Source organism: Lissotriton vulgaris, unplaced genomic scaffold, assembly GCF_964263255.1.
Source record: "Lissotriton vulgaris unplaced genomic scaffold, aLisVul1.2 SCAFFOLD_2293, whole genome shotgun sequence".
NCBI classification, from domain to species: domain Eukaryota; kingdom Metazoa; phylum Chordata; class Amphibia; order Caudata; family Salamandridae; genus Lissotriton; species Lissotriton vulgaris.
Window position 1 is genome coordinate 153180 of NW_028248972.1, and position 27497 is coordinate 180676.

The following is a 27497-nucleotide window of genomic DNA, read 5'->3' on the forward strand; positions in this document are numbered from 1 at the left end:
TATTTCCAATGATCGTCACTTGGGAATCTGGTGTAATCAGACAAGAAGATGTACAATGATCTGAATCAAATAACAAAGTTCTCTTCACCCAATCTATTTTAGGATTATGCTTGACTAACCAAGGTATCCCTAAGATTAAGCGGAATTGAGGGGCATCTATGACGTCAAAAGTTATGTCTTCCTTGTGTTTATGTAGACAGGTCATTAACAGAGTTTCAGTGTGAAATTGAATCAGTCCCGATGATAACTCCTTACCATCGACTGCTTTGACCACTTCTGGGTGTTCTTTGGCCGTAGTTTTAAACTCTAATCTTTTCAAAAACATAGTGTCTATGAAATTGCCTGTGGCTCCTGAGTCTATCAAGGCATCTACAGTCCATACCTTCCCCTTCTCTGTTCCTGATTGCAAAGTAATAGTAATGCTAAGATGATGGGAGGCTATCTCTGGGGTGATTGAGGCCAAGCTGGTTAACTCACTCGACAATATGACCTCCTGATTAGTCGAGCCTGTTAGTTTTCCGACTGCTGAACCAAGGCTACTTCAGTGTTCTTACCTTTAGGTTTATTTGGGCGAACTGGACATTCCTTGACGAAATGACCGGATTTGCCGCAATATAAACACTGATTCAATTTCCTTCTCTTATCCTTCTCTTCCTTACTCAAGGGCCCTTTAATAGTGCCTATTTGCATAGGTTCTATTCCAGTGTCCAGCTTTGATGAGCTTTCAGGTTTAGTACTATTGTATCTTTCTTTAAAGGAGAAGACCTTAATTTCAGATTTACCCCTTTCTCCTCTGCGTTCTAAAAGTCGATGATTTAACTTAACCACTAAGTCAATGAAGTCTTCTATGGTATCTGGTGGGTCTAAAATTTGTGTAACCATGTCTTTTAGCTCATCCCTAAGCCCTTTATAAAAAAGGGAAACTCTTTTTTCTTCAGGCCAACGAGCCTCAATAACCAGTCTGTTGAATTGGGAAATATAATGTAATAAATCCGAAGACCCTTGTTTAAGTTGGAGTAACTCATGGTCTGCGGACTGGACAAAAACATGCTTGGCAAACAATTTTTTCATTGTGTTCTTAAAAAGTCTGAGATTATATAGAATTGGATCATCACGCTCTACTATTGGCACAGACCAAAGGGCTGCGTCCCCTCCTAGGTATGACAGAATAAAGGCTACCTTAGAGGAGTCATCTGGGAAGGCTGTTGGCTTGGCTATAAAATGCAGATGGCATTGATTTAAGAAAATCGAAAACTTGTTACTATCTCCCAAAAAGCGTTCGGGAGGTGCTAAAGGTATTGTCACAGGAGTCACAACCTGAATTTGAGTTGGAGTAGAGGAAGAACTAGGACCAGAGTGCAAGGTTTGAAACCCTGGCTGAAAAGTAGCGGGTTTCAGTACAGGTCTTTGTGCTGAGGGAAAACTCCACTGACTTGCACCAGCTTGCATATTACTCTGAATGTCAGTGACATCCCTACGAAGGGCGGCGTTTTCGGCTTGAATAGCCGTTAACAAGGCTGTTATGTCTTGCAGAGAACTTGTGATAGAAGGATCCATAACGTCTGGGTGAAATTATCTTCGTGGGCTTTGTCTTCTGACAAGGTTACAAGCTCTCTTACCTGTAGATGGCTTGTAAGTGATTTCGCAGAGACGTTATGGACCCACTTCCCCAAATTCTAGGCAACACCTAGTGACTGTATTATCACACTGAGGTATTAGATAGAAATCAGGGAGGTAGGCCGGATCGTGGACGCTACCTGCTTCCTTGATTGTCGACCTGCGAAGCAATAAGGAAAGCTCTTGTAAATACTATTCTTTCTAACGTTGAATATTACCCCTATCTAGTTTTCTAGGTTTTCACTGTGCTCTCAAAAGAGTCCTACCTGCGACTGTGTAAGATTTGGCGTCGCGTCCGTGTTGTCGTCGTGAAGGGGGTTGTCAGGGCGAGATGATGATGCTGAAGATTGGCTGTTCAGGATTATTTTCTGTAAACATTTATTTAAAGAGAAATGATGAGTTACGGTTTTACTATATTGTTTGCATTACTCAGCTCCTCCCCTAAGTTTACTTTCACTTACTTAGTATCCTCACCACGCCGTTCCTCGCCTTCACTCCCTAGTATTCACATTCATAAAACAAGAAAACAAATTGGCATACAGCAATAACATATACACTTTACACTTTGATACTTCTCAAAGTCTCTAATTCTTTCTTTCAGTAGTTCTTATAACTTGCTCTTTTCTATAAAAGTTCTTTAAAAGTTCCACTGGTTTTCAAGGGTTAAATTATTTCCAAGTAAGTCTTTTGAATCTGTAATTCGCTGGAAGCTTGCTTGCGTCGGGCGCCAAGTAAACCAAACAAAAGAAAACTGCAACTTAGCTTAAATAATGTCCTTTCTTCTCTGTAGGCTGTACACGCGAAGGATGCAGACCTTCGAAATCCCAGGATGACATCCGAAGTCCACGGAGTTCCAGCCGGTTCAGGAGACACCTCTGGAGAGCGGCGAAGGCAGAAGACAAAGCGCCGGTTTGCTCTGGGTGTGGCCTTTTATAGAGGGGCCACACCCAGCCACACCCAAGGAAGGCTGGCGCATCGCACGCCAAATGCGTGCGTGTGTTTTTAAACGTGCCGTTTTTACAGCGTGCGCGCTGAACCGGCATCTCCGTTCTGTGTCTAAATTGACTCCCGCTTTTACCTAAAGCCAATAGTCTTTCTCAGATTTCTTACCTGCAGATCGGCAGGCCATTTGTACTTCTTTACTCGGCAACGATTTCCAACAAGCCTTTGGCAAAACAACAATGCACAATCATAGTAGCATTAAAAACACCAAACACAATCACACATTAACACAACTCAGGCGTGCTGGTTGCACGGGACAGGGGTGGGTTTCTATGAGTGGGAAACTATGTTTGCATGTACTATGCCTGCATGTATGTGCATGTAAGGTTACGCCTGCATGTATGTGCATGTAAGGCAAACAGGGGCTGGGAATCATGACAGAATGGAGGATGAGGCACAGTGTAGCAAAAGCGGGCAGAATAGCAACTGAAATGGTAAAGGGGCGCCCCAGTACAGCAGGCGAGCCTCCACCTGGGGAGGCCCGTTCACGCCACCTCCCCCCCCCCCCCCGGGGCGCCCCACGCCGTTTTTCCGAGCAGCACTGTAGGATGCCAAAACCAGTGCGGCAACTTACTGGACATCACCTGGTTGCCATCCACATCTCAGCGCGTTCTGCTGCCTTGGGACTATTCGCACAACAGACCGCTACTGACGAGGCCTCCCCCCGCACCACCCGGGACGCCCCACGCCATTTTTCGGAGCTGCATTGTAGGATACCAAAAACCAGTGCGGCACCCAGGTAACATCACCTGGGTGCCGTCCAGAACTCAGCACGTTTTGCTGCCTTGGGACTATTCGCACAAAACACAGCTACTGATCATTGTTGCTTCTTTTTTTAAAAAATGTTTAAATGTATTTACTGTTTTTGTTCCGTTGTATATATTTATAAGTTATTAAAGTGTTATAATCCTACAACTTTGTTGGAGTGCTATATATTTTAATGTGACACATAATTGTGAAGACTTTGATGTACAAAAAGGCATCCCTGGAATCTTCCGCTTCAGGCTCGGACCCACACACCCTCACAGTGAGAATCCCCTCCCCAAGCACAATACAGGATGGTTATCAGATAGTAGGAACGCGTGTGGTGTGACGGATCTCATGAGGTGGGGGCCTTGATCTACTGTAACTCCTTTGAAGAGGGGTGATTCTCTACAGCTGGGGCCATAAACTACACCTGCAGGACTAGGTGATAGCCTGGGACCGGCCTGGACAAGCGGACACTGAGGAAGAGGAGTGTCACAGGGTGCGGTAGTGAATAGGGTGAAAGGGAGGTGTCGGGCGGGCACAGGGTGTGATTCTCAGGGAAGAGCAGCGCAGATGGGGGGAGGTTTATGGCCCATGCATGAGAGAGAGAGCAGGGGAGACCAGTGCGTGGGGGAGATGCTTGCGAGGGAGGGAAGCCATGCTGAGGATCAGCGGCGTGCAGAGAGTGGGTCTGGTCAAGGCATCTAAAATGGCTGCCGTGCTCAACAAAAGTGTGGCATTGCAAAAAAGGCAAGATGGCGCAGACAATGTTTATCAATAAGGATTAATTTATAACAATTATTTTTATCAAAATATTTAATCGCAGTGACAAAATAGCGGTCAACAGTTCCTGATTTCCATCGAATCGAACGTTAACAGACGTCACGCAGCAAAAAAAAAAAAACGCTCACGCACAGCCGCTGGAAGACATGTATCAACATATATGAGCCTCCTCAGCCACCCTCAGAAAACATTAGGGATCAGGATACGTCTCCCGTACCCCCTTATACCCTGTAATTTAATTAAACCGAAACACAAAATGGCGAATTCCCGTTTCGCTACCGGTTTGCGGCCCGGTTCGCGAACCGGGAAGCGCTTCTACCGTGAGCGTTCCTGCAATCTGATAACCATCCTGTATTGTGATTGGAGAGGGGATTCTCACTGTGAGGGTGAGTGGGACCGAGCCTGAAGCGGAAGATTCCAGGGATGCCTTTTTGTACATCAAAGTCTTCACAATTATGTGTCACATTAAAAATATATAGCACTCCAAAAAAATAGAAGGAAAATAACACTTTAATAACTTATAAATATATACATCGCAACAAAAACAGTAAACACCTTAAATTTTTTTTATTAAAACAGAAGCAACAATGGTCAGTAGCGGTCTGTTGTGCGAATAGTCCCAAGGCAGCATATTTACCTAGAGTGGTGCTGTGTACGACATTCTGAATGGAAATTAACCAGAACTATAACCATCTACTTCCAATAATATAACTTTTATGCCCAAATTACGCAAAGATTTAGCTAATCTGCTAACGGGGGGAGTCGCCATTTCTTTACAATAATCAATAATGAAAAATCAACATCAATAGGGTTGTCCGTATTCCCGATGCAGCACTATAGTGCAACATACACAGCACCTGGGGTGTCAAGAGTGAACAGGTCCTAGCTGCTTAACCAATGACTGACAAATGCTATATTAAACACTTACTATGCATAATACTTGCGTTCACAATAGTTTTACTTTACAAAACAGAACAAAAGATGTCCCCTGTAAGTAAACCCATATTAGCTGTTTCAGTTATTGAACATCCTAAGGTTTTATGACATGGGGAACAGTAGTGATATCCTGGGCGGGTGATGGAACTGGGTTTGTTAATGAAAAAACATCTACAGAGAAAACTATTGGTAAATTATACTTCTCCGGAAATTTAAAACTCACAAATGTTTCATTTGTGTAATCGTTTTATGAACATGTACATTAAAAAACTAAAAGAAATGCCAAGAACGTCCCATGTGAAAGTGAATTTTATCTGGCAATTTTTTTCTTTTCCTTCTCATGAAAAGAAAGTTAAAGCCAGGTTCGTTACCTGCCTCATCTGCAAAAAAAAAACTCTCGAGAGGGACCGAAAAAAATATAGCTATGGTAATCATACCATGCATCGGCACATGGAGAGGTGGCACCCTCTTAATTATTCTAAAGCACAACTTCGAGATTTGGGGGATAACCCCCGACCGGCAAAAACATCCACCAAGGACTTAGCAATAAGTGAGTCAGAGGCAAGGGAAACGGTCCCAAATCTGCAAAAGAACTTTGGGCAGATGAGATTGACTTGTGTAGCATGTGGAAAATTAATTTCATGCGGAGAGATCAGTATTACTTCAATAAATACAGTAATCAATGATGCATTAGAACTTAATATCAATTCATTTTCCGAACATGTAATCAGTACATGTCCCATGTCAATTCATTGTTCGAACCAATAATCAATACCCATCCCGGATCAATTCATTGTCCGAACATATAATCAGTAAAAAGTGCGACAAGTGCAACAAAATCATATCGATAATTCATTGTGAGCAAGTACCAAAAGTGTCGACAATTCTAACCTTCAATAAATACAGTAATCAATGATGCATTGGAACTTAATATCAATTCATTGTCCGAATGTGTAATCAGTACAAGTCCCATGTCAATTTATTGTTCGAACGTATAATCAATACCCATCCCGGATCAATTCATTGTCCGAACATATAATCAGTAAAAAGTGCGACAAGTGCAACAAAATCATATCGATAATTCATTGTGAGCAAGTACCAAAAGTGTCGACAATTCTAACCTTCAATAAATACAGTAATCAATGATGCATTGGAACTTAATATCAATTCATTGTCCGAATGTGTAATCAGTACAAGTCCCATGTCAATTTATTGTTCGAACGTATAATCAATACCCATCCCGGATCAATTCATTGTCCGAACATATAATCAGTCTTATCCCATATCAATTCATGTGCTAAAAACTGCATACATATCTCATGATATCAAGGCTGATCAATCGGGGCACAATAGTTTCATTTGTACCGGCGCCATTTTGGGTGAGGTCAGGAAGGTCCAAGTATAGTCAAAATGTCTCCACCAACTCGTGGTTGGACCGGGACCTCTTTCGGCAGTCCAAAAGTTTTCGTTGAAGGGTAATAGAGGGGACTGGCGACATGAACCATCAGTCAAAGAGGGGTGGGAGGCAAAAATCTCTCCTACCGGGTCATACTGGTGTCCCACAGGAACTGATCAAGTTGGTAGTCTTGCAGGATTTTGGTGATTTCAAGACTGAGGCCGGCGCCGGCATGAGCGTGCCGACGTCCCGCGGCTATGTCGTGGTCGTTCCGTCGGTGATCATGGCAGTCATTCCCCATCGGGGGTCGGGGGCCCCCGTGGCTCTTATAGAATCTTCAAAGTTGAGGAGAACGTTTCTGGATGCAGGACTCATTTTCTAGTTGAACTCAGAAGCGCCGTTGCACCGCAACAGTCGACGAGACCCCCGCTGGGTGAGCGGTGCATCATTGCCTCGCAATAGTGGACGAGACCTTTTGTCGGGTGAGTGCAGCGTCGCTGCATAGTAAGAGTGGAGGAAGCCTTTTGTTGGGTGAGTGGAGTGTCGCTGCATCGCAAGAGTGGAGGAACCCTTTTGTTGGGTGAGTGGAGCGTCGCTGCATCGCAAGAGTGGAGGAACCCTTTTGTTGGGCGAGTGCAGCGTCGCTGTATCGCAAGAGTGGAGGAACCCTTTGGTTGGGTGAGTGGAGCGTTGGGGGTGGGAGAGGCTCGTTCACGCCGCCTCTCCCTCCCAGCGCACCCCACGCCGACACCTGGCGTTGATATCCGTGATGTCCGGACCAGGCGATAAGAGGGGGGGGTCGGAGGCAGAGGCAAGACATTCCCCCCCCTGTGGCCTGCAGGGCACCGCTTCAGGCCCGAACAGGGAGCTCATATCAAGCCGGGGCCAGACCAGGAGATACGAGGGGGGGGGTCGGTGGCATGTGCAAGACATCCCCCCCGTTGTCGCAGCCATTATCTAAGAAAGAAGAAGAATCCCTCGGCCTCGGCTTCTTTCTTGGCCTGGAGATACGAGGGGAGGGGGGGGGGTCGGTGGCATGTGCAAGACATCCCCCCCGCGTGTTGTCGCAGCCATTATTGAAGAAAGAAGAAGAATCCTGTCGGCCTCGGCTCCTCTCCTGGCCCACCTTACGGGATGACCTCCCCGGCCGACGGCTGCCAGCAGGACTCGCCCTACACGTGCCGAAGGCCTCGTCTTCCGGATGGGCGTAGCCGCGAACCTGTTGCACTTCGGGAGTTTCCGGAATGGGGGTAGGTATCTGCTGATTTGTATTTATTTCATGTTACCGTTATTGGGTGTGGCGGGCGGTGGGACAGACATGATTGGAGCAGTGGGGGGTGGCGGAGCCTAGCTACCTTGTGGCTGCCATAACGTCAAGCTTGGCTTCTTTCACCACTTTCATGTTTCTTATTTCTAGCGAAGTCAAAAACTCATCAGAGGCCTACTGATTTTGTTTGATTTCTTTCCCTTCCTTTTCAAGTGTGTTTCATGCTAAAGTTTCTGTTTAACAGGATACAGGGATTACTTCGTATTTTACATATGTCTTCTTTATTAGGGGTTCTCTCCGGTTGAGTCAGATGATGTACCTCTAATAAATGGTCCGGGTGGAACTAGTTTCTCAATCAGTGGGGAGTAGATGGGCATGACAGATTACAACGGGGGACAAAGGTCCGCATTACCCACCCTTCACTACTTGCAAAGACTAGACAGAATATTTCTATTCCACGTTATTTGCAAACAGAGAGTACCTCGAAAGAACTATTCCTTGAACAATAAATGTCCAGCCAATCAATCAATCAGGCATGACGGATTACAACGGGGACAAATGTCTGCATTACCTATCATTCACTATCTGCAAAGGGAGACAGAATATTTCTATTCTTCTCTGTTTGTAGACAGGGAATATCTCAAACAGCAATAATCGATAAAAAAATTAGTAGGATTATAACACTTTAATAACTTATAAATATATACATCGCAACAAAAACAGTAAACACCTTAAAACATTTTTTATTAAAACAGAAGCAACAATGACAACTAACAGTAGTGATATCCTGGGCGGGTGATGGAACTGGGATTGTTAATGGAAAAAGATCTACAGAGAAAACTATTGGTGAATTATACTTCTCCGGAAATTTAAAACTCACAAATGTTTTATTTGTGTAATCGTTTCAGGTCAAACGGATTGTGGAACAATGTTCACAATGGAAGAGTCACCAAAAGGCATTTGGATCGATGTTGCAGCAGGCTGCCATGTATATAGTTATTTAATAAAACGTTTTACCCTGTTACTTTGCTGGCGTGTTGTATATATTTATAATATTTGCATAGGGTTTGTCGTTATTTTGGGAGGGGTGGGGTGGGCGGCGGAGTCGAGCTGTCTTGCAGCCATCATGGTGTGGAGCTAAGTTCATCTTACTAGTTTCGTATTTCTCATGAGGGGTTGTTCTTAATGTTTCTATTTTACCCACGCATGAAAAAGGTCATCTCCTAGACTGGGTATTCAGCAATGACTCAAGACTAGAGGTAGGCGCACCTCTGCCCCTTGCCTGGACAGACCATTACTTGGTCCCAATACAATGGACACCAGTTATCTCAGCACCTACTGTTCCTCGCTCTGTTCTGCAGGGGAGAGAATGGTCAAAAATTCCCATGGACCAGTGGACTGAATCCCTGTCACTCGCTCCCCCCCTATTGGGAACAGACCCCACATCTCTCTATGACAGTTACACCAACTGGTTGCGCACAACCCTGGATCAGGTCGCACCCCTGAGAGAGCTCAAAGAAAAAACCAAATCAAAAGACTCACCTTGGTACACCCCCCAACTCAAAGAATTGAAAAGGGATTGCAGGAAATTGGAAAGAACGTGGAGGGTTTCCCGTAAAAATTTAGATAAACTCAACCACCAAGAGGCAATTAAAAAATACAAAGCAGAAATTAGAACTTTAAAAGCTGCTTATTTTGAAAGCAAAATTATTAGTGCCTCGAATTCAGCAAGTGAAATCTTCAAAATTGCAAAATTCCTCATGGATACTCCGACCATTCCCCCTGATCCTAATAAAACCCAACTAAGATGTGACAGCCAGGCAGAATATTTTTACAACAAAATACAGAACATTATCTCTAACTTTGAACCAGTTACTGGGGCCACTGATAATGGAACTAACCCATCATACTCTACGCCCCAGACACTGGATGAATTCCCCTTACTTAATGAGGACTCACTTGACATCTTAATGAGGAAGGTCAAATCTGGGTCACCCAGTGATCCTGCCCCCCCTACTATCTAACTAAGATCACAGACATCATTAGGCCTGTTATTCTTAATGTCCTAAATTCCTCCATCACTTCAGGTATAGTTCCAACGGCGTGGAAATGTGCCCAAGTTAGAGCACTCCTAAAAAAAAACACCCTGGACCCAGATAACATGGCCAATTATCGCCCAATATCACTCCTCCCCTGGGTCAGCAAATTGCTGGAGAAACATATTAATGCCTCCATCACTCAATACCTGGAAGATAATCTCCTGCTCCATGAGTCCCAAGCAGGTTTCCGCCCTAAACTAGGGACGGAAGCGGCTCTCCTGACAGTGACTGAGATGGCAAGGAAACAGATGGATCAAGGCGGCACTGTAGCAATTATGTTGCTTGATCTCAGTGCCGCCTTCGACACCATCAATACCAGCATTCTTCTCCACCGCCTACGCCAAATAGGAATCTCAGGGAAGGCCATACTTTGGCTCCAATCTTTTATGAAGAATCGCTCGTTTGAAGTAGTTGAGAGCAATGCCCATTCTAAAATCTGGCCCCTTGATCAAGGCGTTCCACAGGGTTCGTCTTTGAGCCCTACCCTATTTAATGTGTATCTACAACCCCTTGCTGAAATTGTGCAGTCGTTTGGCCTAGACATCGTAACCTACGCCGACGATACACAACTGGTCGTTTCTATGAACCAGCCTAATACTTCCCCCCCTAACCTCACCAATTGTTTAGTAGCAGTAAACCAGTGGATGACCTCTTCTCATCTAAAGCTCAATGGTGAGAAGACTGAGCTTATCATCCTGGGCAACTCTCTCACCCCTGGTCCCATGTTAGAATGGCCTCCTAGCTTGGGAAACCCGCCTCAACCTAAAACCCAAATTAAGAGTCTGGGAATGTGGCTGGATACTAAGCTAAACTTCATGCAACAAGCTACTGTTCTGTCCGCCACCTGCTTTGGCCTGATGCGGACGCTCAGGAAGGTGCTGCCACTATTACCCTTCCAGGCACGTAGAATCATGGTGCAAGCCATTATTCTATCTCGATTAGACTATGGAAACTCTCTATACTTGGGAGCTCCCATTTCCACCACAAGAAAACTCCAGGTCACCCAAAATGCGGCTGCTCGCCTCCTCTTAGGCCTGAGCCGGCGAGAATCTGCTACAGCAGCTCTTAAGGAACTGCACTGGCTGCCCATCAAGGCTAGAGTTCTGTTTAAATCTATGTGCATTATGCACAAGGCCATGTGGAAGACTGCCCCATCTATGATCTGCTCTCTGGCAACCCCTTATCTTCCTCATAGACCTTTGAGATCTAGTTCAGCTTTCCTGGCCACGGTAAACAGAACCAAACGGGCCAGATGGGGCGGGTGATCCTTCTCCTGGAATGCAGCCAAGGCTTGGAACTCCCTGCCTGATTCCCTTCGCGGCGAACCCAACCTGCTGAAGTTCCGGAAAAACTTTAAAACGCTCCTCTTCATCTAACTTGGCTCTCTGGCCCTCTCTTGAATCAGACAATACAGCGCTACGAGGCCTCCGGGTTGTTTGCGCTCAACAAAACCCTATTAATAATAATAATAATAATAATTTTAGCGAGGTCAAAAACAGATCCCATTAGTGGCCTACTGATTTTGCTCGATTCCTTTTGTTTTTTTAAACGATTTTTCACTATCTGCAAAGACTAAACAGAGTATTGCGACTCTGTGCTTGTTTGTAAATACAGAATGAACCAAAGAGAACCAATTCTAAAACAGTAAATGCTTGGATAGCAATCAATCAAATAGAGAGAGAAGCAGGCACGACGGATTACAACGGGGGCAAAGGCCTGCGTTAACTACCCTTCACTATCTGCAATGAGAGAGTACTGCTAAGAGAAAAGAGGGGGGGGCAGCGTTCAAAGCACATCAGCGTGCATAAACACGAAAATGTTTTTACCTATCATGTACTTGACATTTGACAGCATTTGATATTTGGTATTAAAAAACCATTGAAATTCACTGAAAAAAACCATAGGTTATAGACCATATATAGTTAGGGATTAGCATTTACAAAACCTTATTTTACTCGCATAAAACCATTGAAATTCGCATATATAGTTAGTTGCGCTAACTAGATATCGCGCACCCGTAATCCACTGCTGATGATGTCACATATTACATCATTCATGACATGGTCAGTGACATCACTGATGACATCATCCAGTGGCTGTCTGTTTCTGTAAAGTTAAAATATGTCTTACATATTGAAGAATGAGTGGATGTATAAGTGTCTGGATGAAGGATTTAGTAGGTGCATGACTGACTGTATGAGAGAGTGATTAAATGTGTCTCACTGAGTGCATGGGTTAGTGACTAAACTATCTTAATTTGTGCATCATTATATCTGTTGTTCTATGAACTGCTGCATGTGTTGATCAGTAGCTATATGAGTAACTGTATGGGTTATTGATTGGTTGTCCAAGTATTTGTATGGGAGAGTGAGTGTGTGTGTGGGGGTGGCTGGGAGGTGTGTGACTCTGTGCATACATGTGTGAACAGTTGATTCACTAGATCTATGGGTTCAAAACTGCATGTGGAAACAGCTGTATGGGTGGTTGACTGTGTACGAGTGTATTGGTGAGTGAATGGATATCTCAGTGCTACATGTCAAAGTAAGTACATATGTAAAACACAGTACATGTGAGAGTTCACATATATAAATTACTGTGCATAAGAGCCAGTGAATGTGTGAGTGGCTGTATGAACTTGTATCAGGGATTGCATAAAAGAGTAAATATGTGTTAGTTCATGTTCGAATAAGTAAGGTGTGTATAACTGTATAGTTGAGGAAATGGAGGTGTGATTGATTCTTTGCATGACTGACTAGGTGTGTGAGTAACTACATGGATGAGTGACAGTCTGTGAGTGTCTGTTTACACTGAGTGTATCTAAGGTTATATCAGAGTCTGAAGAAGTTCATCGTATAATCACATGAATGATGTCATCAGTGATGTGATCAGTAATGTCAAATGAGATGTCATCAGTGATGTCATCAGTGATGTCATTTGAGATGTCATCATTGATGTCATCAGTAATGTCACTGACCATGTCATGAATGATGTAATATGTGACATCATCAGCAGTGGATTGCGGGTGCGCGATATATAGTTAGCGCAACTAACTATATATGCGAATTTCAATGGTTTTATGCGAGTAAAATAAGGTTTTATAAATGCTAATCCCTAACTATATATGGTCTATAACCTATGGTTTTTTCAGTGAATATATATATATATATATATATATATATATATATATATATATATATATATATATATATATATATATATATTACCTACTGGCTATCGCCAGTAGGTATATATAGTTAGGATTAATTCCCTATGGGATTTCTGAAAATTCTATGTCTAATAACTTTTGCGTTTGTGGACGGAATCGGCTGAAATTTTCAGGAAAATGGCACATTTTGTTTCTGAGCAGCCCCTGAAAATTTGGTGGGGTTTCGTCAAGGGGGGGGCTGAGAAAAAAGGGGGGTCCCAAAACGCGTTTTTTGCATTGAGTTTTCCATAGGGCGGTTGGACTCACTTTTAGCTCGAACGGCTGAATGGATTTGCAGAAACTTGGCAAAATTGTAGGGACTGTTAGCCCGATGTGCCTTTGCTAGGTCTCAATATATGTGCTTCAGTGGATTTTGAGAAATTAACGTTTAAATCAAGATATATATCTGTAACAGCGCTCCGGGCAGCGATCCGGTCCGCTTACTTTTCGCTTATCGGAACTTTGCGCGCAGAAAGCTGATTGGCTCTCCGGTGTCTGTCAACATTCTAAACAGTCCGGAGCGGCCGCCATCTTGTCTCTCGGTAGGATCGAGAGAGAAGAAGAGGTGAAAAACGAAAGGGGAATTTAATCAAAGGGGGCAAGGTATCCCCCTCTTGACCCCCTAGGAATGTTGTTGGGGTTATTAAAGGGTCCCGTGGGGAAAATGAAAAAAAATGATTTTTCACGGTAGAAGCGCTTCACGGGCCGCGAACTGGGCCGCAAACTGGTAGCGAAACGGGAATTCGCCATTTTGTGCTTCGTTAATTAAATTACTAGGTATAAGTGGGTGCGGGAGACGTATCCTAATCCCCTATGTTTCCTGAGGGTGGCTGAGGAGGCTGATATATGTTGATACATCTCTTCCACCGGCTGCGCCATCTTGCCTTTTTTCCAATGCCACAATGTTGTCGTGCACGGCAGCCATTTTAGATGCCAGGCTGGTCCCAGGCTATCACCTACCCCTGCGGATGTAGTTTATGGCCCCAGCTGTAGAGAATTCAGACATGCCAACCCTCCCGATTCAGGCGTGTGACTACTGATTTCAGTGCTAGTCTCCCGCCTCCCGATTTCTGCAAGCAAAAACACGGGGGCATATTACGAACAACTAGCGATAATTTTTGTCTCTAACTTGTTTAGAGACAAAAATTATCGCCGCACATTGGCGATTTTTATCGCAGATAAACCTTGCTATTATCGCAGAAAAGTCAGCGATATTCATGTATTATCGAGCAAATGCTCTTAGCCATGTTATCCACCTCCCATTGGATAACATGGCTAAGAACTGCTCAGGGCAGGTGTTAGATTTTGGAGATATTCGCGCTTAGCGCGAATATCTCCAAAAGTTGGTAATAGAAGGTAGCGATGTTAGGGACTGTTTCCAGTCGCTAACATCTTGGCACGCCACTTAGCATGTCATTAGTGATAAGTATCACTGATATGCAAAGCGGGGCCCAAGATGGTCGCTATCTCCTTTTAGCTGTCACTAACTGGTGTTAGCGACAGCTTGGTAATAGGGAGATAATTTTATCTCCGCTTTCAAGGCTTTTAAAGCCAAAAAAGCGGAGATAAACCCCCTTGATAATATGCCCCACGATTCCTTGGGGGTTTCAGCTGACAGGGCTTGGTATTGTGTTACATGGTAATTTTTCCAGGAAACGTCAGAGGGTCGATGCAGGGGTTCTAGAAGAGGTGATAAACCATTTAAGCCTCATGAACAAGCGCATGGTCTTTTAAAGATTTGTGAAGTACTCGGAGCGGCGGTGTGTGTGTGTGCCCTCTTTCAGGAGCGGGCGGGGGGGCACTGCCAGCAACTTGCCAGGTCAGGTAGTGTTCAACACGTGCATCACCCTTTCTCTGCTTGCTATTGCGCTCCATGCTTCGGAAAGGTAAGAAAAAGAACGTGCATTTGAGTTTGAAATGTCCGATCCTGCAGCAGCACACTTCCAAAGCCCACACATGACAATAACCCGATTCAAGGCCCCATTCACCCGTTTTTAAAAAAATAGATAACACTCCAACAAAGTAAGGTTATAAAACTTTATTAACTTTAACGAACGGAACAAAAACTAAAAACATTTAAACATTTCTCAACACAAAAAGCAACAATGGTTAGAAGCTGTCTTTTGTGCGAATAGTCCCAAGGCAGCACAACGTGCAGAGTTCTGGACGGCACCCAGGTGATGTCGCCTGGGTGCCGCACTGGTTTAGGGATCCTACAATGCAGCACAGAAAAACAGCGTGGGGCGTCCCGGGTGGTGCGGGGGGAGGCCTCGTCAGTAGCGGTCTGTGTCCAGTGTCACATGGCTGACACAACATGTACGACAGGCACCCAGGTGATGTCCAGTAAACTGCCGCACTGGTTTTGGTATCCTACAATGCTGCTCCGAAAATTGGCGTGCGGCGGCCCGGGGGGGGGGGCGTGGGGGAGGCGGCGTGAACGGGCCTCCCCAGGTGGCGGCCATCTAGCTGAGTTGCGCCCGCTCTTGCGGCTACAGCGTCTCGCTCACCATGTTGTTGAGTTGCTCCCACTCTTGCAGTGCAGCGATAGGCGGCTGCCACATGGCACTTAAAATGGCGGACGGCTCCTCGGTTTTAGGCCTGGTCCACTGAAATGGCCCTGGGACACTTTGGAACTCGGACGCTTGCCTGCTAGGGCTTGGGCTCCATTCTCGAAAAGCGTCCCCTCAGCCGTGAAGATTGTACAAAAGTCTTGGGGGCCCCCGACTCCCGCAGGCTTCCGGTGGGGAGCGGCTGCCATGATTGCTCGCGGAATGACCACGACGGAGCCACGAGATGGTGGTGCTCTCATGCTGACGCCAGCTTCAGTCTGAATGATCCAGAAACAAGGTGGGGCTTTCATCGTTTGGGAAAAAAAAATGTTCTAAACCAATGAAAAGTGTTATTTTTAGGTCATATGACCAAGCCTTCCATCTTTAGGAAACCAAAAGTAAAATGAACCAATGAAAAGTTTTATAAACAAGTCACATGACCTGTTATGCGGCATAGGGCTACAAAAAGTGTAGAAAATCCGTTGGCACGTGAGGCGGCGTCAGTAGCGGACCGATGTGCGAATAGGCCGAAGGCAGCACAACGGGCCGAGATCCGGATGGTACCGAGGTGGTGTCCAGCAAATTGCCGCACTGGTGTGGCCATCCTACAATGCTGCGCCGAAAGACGGCGTGTCCAGCTGAGTTGCGGTTACTGTTGCGGTACAGTGACTCGAACGCGCCGAGATCCGGATGGCACCGAGGTGGTGTCCAGCAAATTGCCGCACTGGTGTGGCCATCCTACAATGCTGCGCCGAAAGACGGCGTGTCCAGCTGAATTGCGGTCACTGTTGCGGTACAGTGACTCGAACGCGCCGAAATCCAGATGGCACCGAGGTGGTGTCCAGCAAATTGCCGCACTGGTGTGGCCATCCTACAATGCTGCGCCGAAAGACGGCGTGTCCAGCTGAGTTGCGGTCACTGTTGCGGTACAGTGAGTCGAACGCGCCGAGATCTGGATGGCCCCGATGTTGTGTCCAGCAAGTTGCCGCACTGGTGTGGCCATCCTACAATGCTGCGCCGAAAGTCGGCGTGGGGTGCCCCGTTGGCTTATGAGGTGATGTCAGTAGTGGACCGATGTGTGAATAGGTCGGAACCAGCACAAGGCGCCAAGATCCGAATGGCAAGTCCTGGATGTTGAGTGCCTCAGTTGAGAGTTCTGAGCAGTGCTTGTAAGACTGTCTGAAGCTTATTTGCACCTGCTGCAGCTTCACTAGGTCCGGCGGAACTTTTTTCCTTTTCCTTTCTGCTTCTTTTCCTACAATGCGTTTCATCTGAAGACACGACCAGGTCCCTGAATGTGTGCAGGGGGACGCTATTGATTGAATGAAAATGGCGGCTTGACACAAAGCTGACTCAAGCGTTACTGTTGGTGCTATACAGACAAAAATTGGTTTTCAGTTTGTACATTCTTCAGGTTTTTTTTTTCCATCCAAGTCTGATTGAGAGTTTGTAGAAAAATGGCTTCAGATTTTCCACATACTACTCTTCATCATTCTTCCTAAATGTAACAATGTGAAACTCACTAGGAGAACGGCTGTTTCTGTTTCCTTTCAAAATGCTGCCAACAATATTTTCTGAATGGAAGACACCATCTTGTAGCATAAAGGGCCGAAAGGGGTTCTGGTCTGGCCGATGGTTGGTGGAGACATTTTGACTATATCTTGGACCTGCCCGGCCTCGCCCAAAATGGCGCCGGTATAAATGGGACTCGTAACTCCTTGCCCGCAAATGTATATCTAGAAAATGTTATTGTAAGTGGCCCTGTTCTAATTTTAATTACAAAATGTATGTCCACCGATTCCGCAACTGTTAGACACCTTAGTTCTTGCAACCTAATGGCCCGCTCCTTACGTTCCTCTACAGTGTAAATGTCTCCTCATCATATACGATTTCAGTTTGCTCCGTGGCCGGCCCACGTGGTTATAGGCCCGTATTTGTATACTGACATTTTCACAATAAAGGTTTTTAAAACAAAACACGGTAGTAGTGTTTACATTGGTAAAGTTTTTACTTTTAGTCACTGTTTTCGAATCAGTAAAAGGCAAGTGAAATAAAGCAGTCCAATTACATGACGGATAAAAGGTATAATATGTAGGAACGCAGTAAAGATAAATGGTCAAGGGCAGTTGTGTTTTTCATGTCTGCAACATAAAGTGATCGATAAGAATCTGATAATCAGGCGTATCGGCGACTAAGACAGCAGGCCGAATCTCTTTTACTCAACGGCTCCGTCATGGAAGGAAGAAACGCCCTTTTTCTCGAAAAAGGAATATATTTTACTTGCAAGACAGTTGTAAATTTTCCGGGAAAGTACATTAGCCTGGAATATTATAACATATGTTTGAAAAAAAAATATTGTTCGAAAACAATAAAAAGCGTAATTTTTAGGTCATATGACCAAACTTTTCATCATTAAATTAACAAAAGTAAAATGAACCAATGAAAAGTTTTATTAACAAGTCACATGACCTGTTATGCTTACGTTACACGCTGCGCGCCGCGCCTCGGATCACTTCCGGGTGCGCTAACGCAGCGTGTCATAAAACGCATTACGCGACAACGTAGGTCAAGAATATAGTCTAAATGTCTCCACCAACCAGCGTTCAGAACACAACCCCTTTCAGCAGTCCAAAAAGTTCTGTTAAATGACAACAGAGGGGACAGGCAACAAGAACCATCAGTCAAAGAGGGGAGGGCAAGTTCTTCTCTTCCGGGTCATGTTGGGGCGCTACCGGAACTGATCGAATTGGTAGTCTATAGTGTTTCTGGATGTTTCAGACTAAAGCTGGCGTCAGCATGAGACCACTACCATCTCGTAGCTCCGTCGTGGCCATTCCACGAGCAATCATGGCAGCCGCTCCCCACCAGAAGCCTGCGGGAGTCAGAGGCCCCCAAGACTTTTGTAGAATCTTCACGGCTGAGGGGACGCTTTTCGAGAATGGGACCCAAGCCCTATCAGGGAAGTGTCCGAGTTCCAAGGTGTCCCAGGGCCATTTTAGTGGACCAGGCCCAAAACCGAAGAGCCGGCCGCCATTTTGAGAGTCCTGTGGCAGCCGCCTATCGCTGCACCGCAAGAGCGGGCGCAACTCAACTACATGGTGAGCGAGACGCTGTAGTCGCAAGAGCGGGCGGTAAACAGCTGAATGGCGGAAGAGGCACAGTGTAGCAAAAGCGGGCGGAATGGCAACTAAAACGATAAAGGGGCGCCCCACTACAGCTTGTCTTCAGGTCAAACGGATTGTGGGACAAGGTCCAGAATTGAAGAGTCATCAAAAGGCAAAAAGTTCCGCCGGACCCCGGGAGCCGGCCGCCTATGTCGGGGGCGATCTCAGGCTACACCAGTGCTATAAGACTTGGGGAGGGTGTCGGAGCCAAGCGTCTTCTCCGAGTCCATGGCCATCACACCGCCCCTCAGGGGCCTCCGTCAAGCTGTTTAGGAAGGTAACATATCACATTGTTTTCTAATGCAGTCAGGTCCACAAACGACACTCACTTACTTTGAGAATAGTGAAGCTGCAGTAGGTGAAAATAAGCTTCAGACAGTGTTACAAGCACTGCTCAGAACTCTTAACTATGGCACCCAACATCCAGAACTTATGCTATTTGAGAATGGCAGTGACATCGAAGCATCTCAGGGACCAAAACCATTAACGTACTTTCACGTATAAAAATCTTACTTGGGGAGGGGGCAGGAGCGAAGCGCCCCCTCCCAGTCAGCGCCACCACACCGTATGTTGAAAATCTGAAGCCATCGTTCTACAAAGTCAACCAAACTTGGATTGAAAAATCTAGAAAAATGTACAAACTGAAAACCAGTTTTGGTCTGCATAGCATCAGTAGCAACGCTTGAGTCAGCTTTGTGTCAAGCCGCCATTTTGATTCAACAAAGCACAGGCATTGAAAAAGGCTGAAATTCAGAACTCTAAACTATGGCACCCAACATCCAGGAGCTTGCCATCCGGATCTTGGAGCCTTGTGCTGTTTTCGATCTATTCACACATCGGTCCACTACTGACATCATTTTATAAACCAACGTAATGTAAATAGTTTTTTAATAAAATGTTTTACCCTGTTTCTTTGCTGGTGTGTTGTCTATATTTTTAATATTTGCATAGGGTTTGTTGTTATTTTGGGCGGGATGGGTGGCGGAGCCGAGCTGCCTTGCAGCCCTCATGGTGTGGAGCTCAGTTCATCTCACTATTTTCGTATTTCTCATGAAGGGTTGTTCCTAATATTTCTATTTTAGCGAGGTCAAAAAGAGATCCAATTAGTGGCCTACTGATTTTGCTCGATTACTTTTATTTTTTTACACGATTTTTCACTATCTGCAAAGACTGAACAGAGTATTGCGACTTTGTGCTTGTTTGTAAATAGAGAATGATCCAAAGAGAACCAATTCTAAAACAGTAAATGCTTGGACAACAATCAATCAAATGGAGAGACAAGCAGGCACGACGGATTACAACGGGGGCAAAGGCTTGCGTTAACTACCGTTCACTATCTGCAAAGAGAGAGTACTACTAAGACAAAAGAGGGGAGGGGGGGGGTGCAGCGTTCAAAGCACATCAGCGTGCATAAATACGAAAATGTTTTTATCTATCACGTACTTGACATTTTAAAGCTTTTCATATTTGCTATTAAAAAACCAATGAAATTCATAGAAAAAACCATAGGTTATAGTGGATATATAGTTAGGAATTTGCATTTACAAAACCTTAAAAATTCAATGAAAAAACCATTGGTTTTAGGCCATATATAGTTAGGGATTTGCATTTACAAAACCTTATTTTACTCGCATAAAACCATTGAAATTCCATATATAGTTATAAGCGCTAACTATATATCGCGCACCCGCAATCCACTACTGATGATGTCACATATTACATCATTCATGACATGGTTAGTGACATCACTGATGACATCACTGATGACATCTCAAATGACATCACTGATGACATCACTGAAAACATCTCATTTGACATGACTGATAACATCACTGATGATATCATTCATGTGATAATACGATGAACCTCTTCAGACTCTAATATAACCTTAGATACAATCAGTGTAAACAGACACTCACAGACTGTCACTCATCCATGGAGTTACTCACACACCTAGTCAGTCATGCAAAGAATCAATCACACCTCCATTTCCTCAACTATACAGTTATACAAACTTTACTTATTCAAACATATACTAACACATATTTACTCTATTATACAATCCCTGATACAAGTTCACAATGATCCATACAGCCACTCACACATTCACTGGCTCTTATGCACAGTTATTTATATATGTCAACTCTCACATGTACTGTGTTTTACATATGTACTTACTTTGACATGTAGCACTGAGATATCCATTCACTCACCAATACACTCATGCACACAGTCAACCGCCCATACAGCTGTTTGCACATGCACTTTTGAATCTATACATATAGTGAATTAACTACTCACACATCTATGTACAGAGTCACACACCTCCCAGCCACCCATACACACACACTCAGTCTCCCATACAAATACTTGGACAACCAATCAATAACCCATACAGTTACTCATATAGCTACGAATCAACATATGCAGCAGTTTGTAGAACAACAGATATAATGATGCACAAATTAAAACAGTTTAGTCACTAACCCATGCACTCAGTGAGACACATTTAATCACTCACTCAATCAGTCAGTCATGCACCTAGTAAATCCTTCATCCAGACACTTATACATCCACTCATTTTTCAATATGTAAAACATATTTTAACTTTACAGAAACATACAGTCACTGGATGTTGTCATCAGTGATGTCATCAGTGATGTCATCAGTGATGTCACTAACCATGTCATGAATGATGTAATATGTGACATCATCAGCAGTGGATTGCGGGTGCGCGATATATAGTTAGCGCTTATAACTATATATGGAATTTCAATGGTTTTATGCGAGTAAAATAAGGTTTTGTAAATGCAAATCCCTAACTATATATGGCCTAAAACTAATGGTTTTTTCATTGAATATATATATATATATATTACCTACTGGCGGTCGCCAGTAGGTATATATAGTTAGGATTTTTTCTCTATGGGATTTTTGAAAATTCTATGTCTAATAACTTTGGCGTTTGTGGACGGAATTGGCTGAAATTTTCAGGAAAATGGAACATTTTGTTTCTGAGCAGCCCCTGACAATTTGGGGGGGTTTCATCAAGGGGGGGCCGAGTAAAAAGGGGGGTCCCAAAACGCATTTTTCCCATGTTAATTTCCATAGGGCGGTTGGCCTCACTTTTAGCTCGAACGGCTGATTGGATTTGCACGAAACTTGGCAAAATTGTAGGGACTGTTAGCCTGATGTGCCTTTGCTAGGTCTCAATATATGTGCTCCAGTGGATTTTGAGTAATTTAGGTTCAAAAAAATATATATATCTGGGCGGAGCCTAACCACACATCTGATCTGATTGGCTGTCAGCACTTCATCCAAGAAGTGTTGGCAGCCATCTTGGGACCAATATACATGATAGCACCTCATTAAAAAGCATTGTAGTTAATAGAGGGTTTTAGGACTTTAGTTACATTATAAATCATTTGTTGATGGTACCATACTCGTTTTAGGAATTGTGGTGGGTTCTAAGGTGATTTTACCATGTGAAAAAACCTTCTGCTGTGATATCATGAATATTGTTTGAAAGAAAACTAATATCTCATGATTTTCCCACAGTGGTTTGGAAGGGGATCTATAAGCTAAACTGAAAGCATATTTTCTGTAAATTCACATTATCTTTCTCAGTCATGTGAAAATGAAGTCTGACATTCTCAGTAAAACATGTACATCCAACAAGGACAGAGACTGTCAGTTGATTCCTTTGTGTTCTACTGCAGCCTCCTAGAGTGTTCTAAAGAACAACTAGAGCGCTAACAGTCCTACTTATTACAAAGGTATGGCACACCTGAAGCCATCTTGATTGGAATAAAGTGGTAACTCTTAAAACATTTAATTTAAAAAGAAACAACATGAGGGGGTATATTTTGCCATAGAAAGTATGATTAGTGCTGCAGAATGAAAAATTAGGGCACATTTTGAGTGACTTCTCAAATCCTTTTCTATTTCATTAAAACATTCTGACATGCAGTCTCCCAAAATGGCCACCAGAGACAAAAGAGCCCAAATGTAGCCCAAATATCACCCAGATGTAGCCCAAGTATAGCCCAATGACAGAATGTCCCAGAGTGTTCTAAAGAACAACTAGAGCGCTAACAGTCCTACTTATTACAAAGGTATGGCACACCTGAAGCCATCTTGATTGGAATAAAGTGGTAACTCTTAAAACATTTAATTTAAAAAGAAACAACATGAGGGGGTATATTTTGCCATAGAAAGTATGATTAGTGCTGCAGAATGAAAAATTAGGGCACATTTTGAGTGACTTCTCAAATCCTTTTCTATTTCATTAAAACATTCTGACATGCAGTCTCCCAAAATGGCCACCAGAGACAAAAGAGCCCAAATGTAGCCCAAATATCACCCAGATGTAGCCCAAGTATAGCCCAATGACAGAATGTCCCAGAGTGTTCTAAAGAACAACTAGAGCGCTCACAGTCCTACTTATTACAAAGGTATAGCACACCTGGAGCCATCGTGATGGGAATAAAGTGGTAACTCTTAAGACATTTAATTTAAAAAGGAACAAAATGAGGGGGTATATTATGCAATAGAAGGTATTATTAGTGCTGCAGAAAGAAAAATTAGGGCACATTTTGAGTGACTTTTCAAATCCTCTTCTATTTCATTAAAAAATTCTGACATGCAGTCTCCCAAAATGGCCACCAGAGACAAAAGAGCCCAAATGTAGCCCAAATATCACCCAGATATAGCCCAAGTATAGCCCAATGACAGAATGTCCCAGAGTGTTCTAAAGAACAACTAGAGCGCTAACAGTCCTACTTATTACAAAGGTATGGCACACCTGAAGCCATCTTGATTGGAATAAAGTGGTAACTCTTAAAACATTTAATTTAAAAAGGAACAAAATGAGGGGGTATATTTTGCCAGATGAATTATGATTAGTGCTGCAGAAAGAAAAATTAGGGCACATTTTGAGTGACTTCTCAAACCCTCTTCAATTTCATTAAAAAATTCTGACATAGTCTCGCAAGATGGCCACCAGAGACAAAAGAGCCTAAATGTAGCCCAAATATCACCCAGATGTACCCCAAGTATAGCCCAATGACAGAATGTCCCAGAGTGTTCTAAAGAACAACTAGAGCGCTAACAGTCTTACTTATGACAAAAGTATGGCACACCAGAAGCCATCTTGATTGGAATGAAGTGGTAAGTCTGAAAACACTCAATTTAAAAAGGAACAACATGAGGGGGTTAATTTTGCCATAGAAAGTATGATTAGTGCTTCAGAAAGAAAAATTAGGGATCATTTTGAGTGACTTCTCAAATCCTCTTCTATTTCATTAAAAAAATTCTGACATGCAGACTGAAACATGCACTTTGAATACCAGCAGCAGACGTCCCTGGTGAGCAGTAGCTTTACTACAGTGATCTAATGTGCAACTAGAGTGCTAACATTCAGAATTTATGGCAAATGTGTGACACATCTGAATGCCTTCTTGATGGAACCAAAGTAAACAAGCATTGAAAATGCAATAGATCTCGCCCTCGTTTAAGTTAAAGCCATTCTGTTTGTAATGAGGTGGCTTTTTAGCTTTGCTTTTATTAGTGTTTTTTCAACTTTCATGTAAATAACGCACCGTTTTCACCAAATCGACTTTGCCCAAGCACACCCTTCCCTTCGGCCAACAAATCCCAAAAATTCGGCACACCTGCCGATCCACTCTCCCTACAGCTCACCCAAGCCCCGTCCCTCTAGCGCAACTGGAACACCCCAAATTCACCTTCTCCATGCGCACCAAAAACTCCCATTGAATAACATGACAATTCGCTACTCCGCACAAAAATTGCTCTTTAAAGCACTTCCACTGCTCCGATCCGCTTCAAACTTGGCTGGACACTAGTTCCAGCGATTCCCTAACATCTCACCAAAAATCAGCCCAATCCATCCACTGGAACGGGGACGAATTTCAACCCGAATACGCGCCCCCCGCAAACACAAAAAAAGCCATAAAACGGCCAAATCTCGACCAAAAACCGCCAAAATCCCTCAAAACCTTGCCAACACCAATACGCACGAAACTGAACCGGCCCCTCAGCCCTAGGCTCCGGGAACCCTACTTAATTGACCCAAAAGCCCTAAAAAAGCAACATAATACACACGAAAACGCCCTAACAACCCTAAAATGCATATAAGTATATGTATGCATGCATTTATGTTTGTATTTATATAGATATACAGATGATATATGTTTATATATGTATGTATATATATATATTCACTGAAAAAACCATAGGCTATAGACCATATATAGTTAGGAATTAGCATTTACAAAACCTTGAAAATTCACTGAAAAAACCATAGGTTATAGACCATATATAGTTAGGAATTAGCATTTACAAAACCTTGAAAATTCACTGAAAAAACCATAGGTTATAGACCATATATAGTTAGGAATTCGCATTTACAAAACCTTATTTTACTCACACAAAACCATTGAAATTCCATATATAGTTAGTTGCACTAACTATATATCGCGCACCCGCAATCCACTGCTGATGATGTCACATATTACATCATTCATGACATGGTCAGTGACATCACTGATGACATCACTGATGACATCACTGATGACATCACTGATGACAACATCCAGTGACTGTATGTTTCTGTAAAGTTAAAATATGTCTTACATATTGAAGAATGAGTGGATGTATAAGTGTCTGGATGAAGGATTTAGTAGGTGCATGACTGACTGTATGAGTGAGTGATTAAATGTGTCTCACTGAGTGCATGGGTTAGTGACTAAACTGTCTTAATTTGTGCATCATTATGTCTGTTGTTCTGTAAACTGTTGCATGTGTTGATAAGTAGCTATATGAGTAACTATATGGGTTATTGATTGGTTGCCCAAGTATTCGTATGGGAGACTGAGTGTGTGTGTGGGTCGCTGGGAGGTGTATGACTCTGTGCATAGATGTGTGAGCAGTTGATTCACTAGATGTATGGTTTCAAAAGTGCATGTGGAAACAGCTGTATGGGCGGTTGACTGTGTGCATGAGTGTATTGGTGAGTGAATGGATATCTCAGTGCTACATGTCAAAGTAAGTACATATGTAAAACACAGTACATGTGAGAGTTGACATATATAAATAACTGTGCATAAGAGCCAGTGAATGTGTGAGTGGCTGTATGGATCATTGTGAACTTGTATCAGGGATTGTATAAGAGAGTTAATATGTGTTAGTATATGTTTGAATAAGTAAAGTTTGTATAACTGTATAGTTGAGGAAATGGAGGTGTGATTGATTCTTTGATTGACTGACTAGGTGTGTGAGTAACTCCATGGATGAGTGACAGTCTGTGAGTGTCTGTTTACACTGATTGTATCTAAGGTTATATTAGAGTCTGAAGAGGTTCATCGTATTATCACATGAATGATATCATCAGTGATGTGATCAGTAATGTCAAATGAGATGTCATCAGTGATGTCATCAGTGATGTCATTTGAGATGTCATCAGTGATGTCATTTGAGATGTCATCAGTGATGTCATCAGTGATGTCACTGACCATGTCATGAATGATGTAATATGTGACATCATCAGCAGTGGATTGCGGGTGCGCGATATATAGTTAGTGCAACTAACTATATATGGAATTTCAATGGTTTTGTGTGAGTAAAATAAGGTTTTGTAAATGCGAATTCCTAACTATATATGGTCTATAACCTATGGTTTTTTCAGTGAATATATATATATATATATTCAATGAAAAAACCATAGGTTATAGACCATATATAGTTAGGAATTCGCATTTACAAAACCTTATTTTACTCGCATAAAACCATTGAAATTCCATATATAGTTAGTTGCGCTAACTATATATCGCGCACCCGCAATCCACTGCTGATGATGTCACATATTACATCATTCATGACATGGTCAGTGACATCACTGATGACATCACTGATGACATCTCAAATGACATCACTGATGACATCACTGATGACATCTCATTTGACATTACTGATCACATCACTGATGATATCATTCATGTGATAATACGATGAACCTCTTCAGACTCTAATATAACCTTAGATACAATCAGTGTAAACAGACACTCACAGACTGTCACTCATCCATGGAGTTACTCACACACCTAGTCAGTCATGCAAAGAATCAATCACACCTCCATTTCCTCAACTATACAGTTATACAAACTTTACTTATTCAAACATATACTAACACATATTTACTCTCTTATACAATCCCTGATACAAGTTCACAATGATCCATACAGCCACTCACACATTCACTGGCTCTTATGCACAGTTATTTATATATGTCAACTCTCACATGTACTGTGTTTTACATATGTACTTACTTTGACATGTAGCACTGAGATATCCATTCACTCACCAATACACTCATGCACACAGTCAACCGCCCATACAGCTGTTACCACATGCACTTTTGAAACCATACCTCTAGTGAATCAACTGCTCACACATCTATGCACAGAGTCATACACCTCCCAGCCACCCACACACACACTCAGTCTCCCATACAAATACTAAGGTAACCAATCAATAACCCATATAGTTACTCATATAGCTACTTATCAACACATGCAACAGTTTACAGAACAACAGACATAATGATGCACAAATTAAGACAGTTTAGTCACTAACCCATGCACTCAGTGAGACACATTTAATCACTCACTCATACAGTCAGTCATGCACCTACTAAATCCTTCATCCAGACACTT

General features: G+C 43.2%; 1 pseudogene; it reads right to left on the reverse strand.

The window, feature by feature from the left end:
• Positions 1–510: 510 nt before the first annotated feature.
• LOC147663752 (uncharacterized) overlaps positions 511–27497 on the reverse strand; it is a 231585-nt pseudogene continuing 204598 nt past the window's right edge.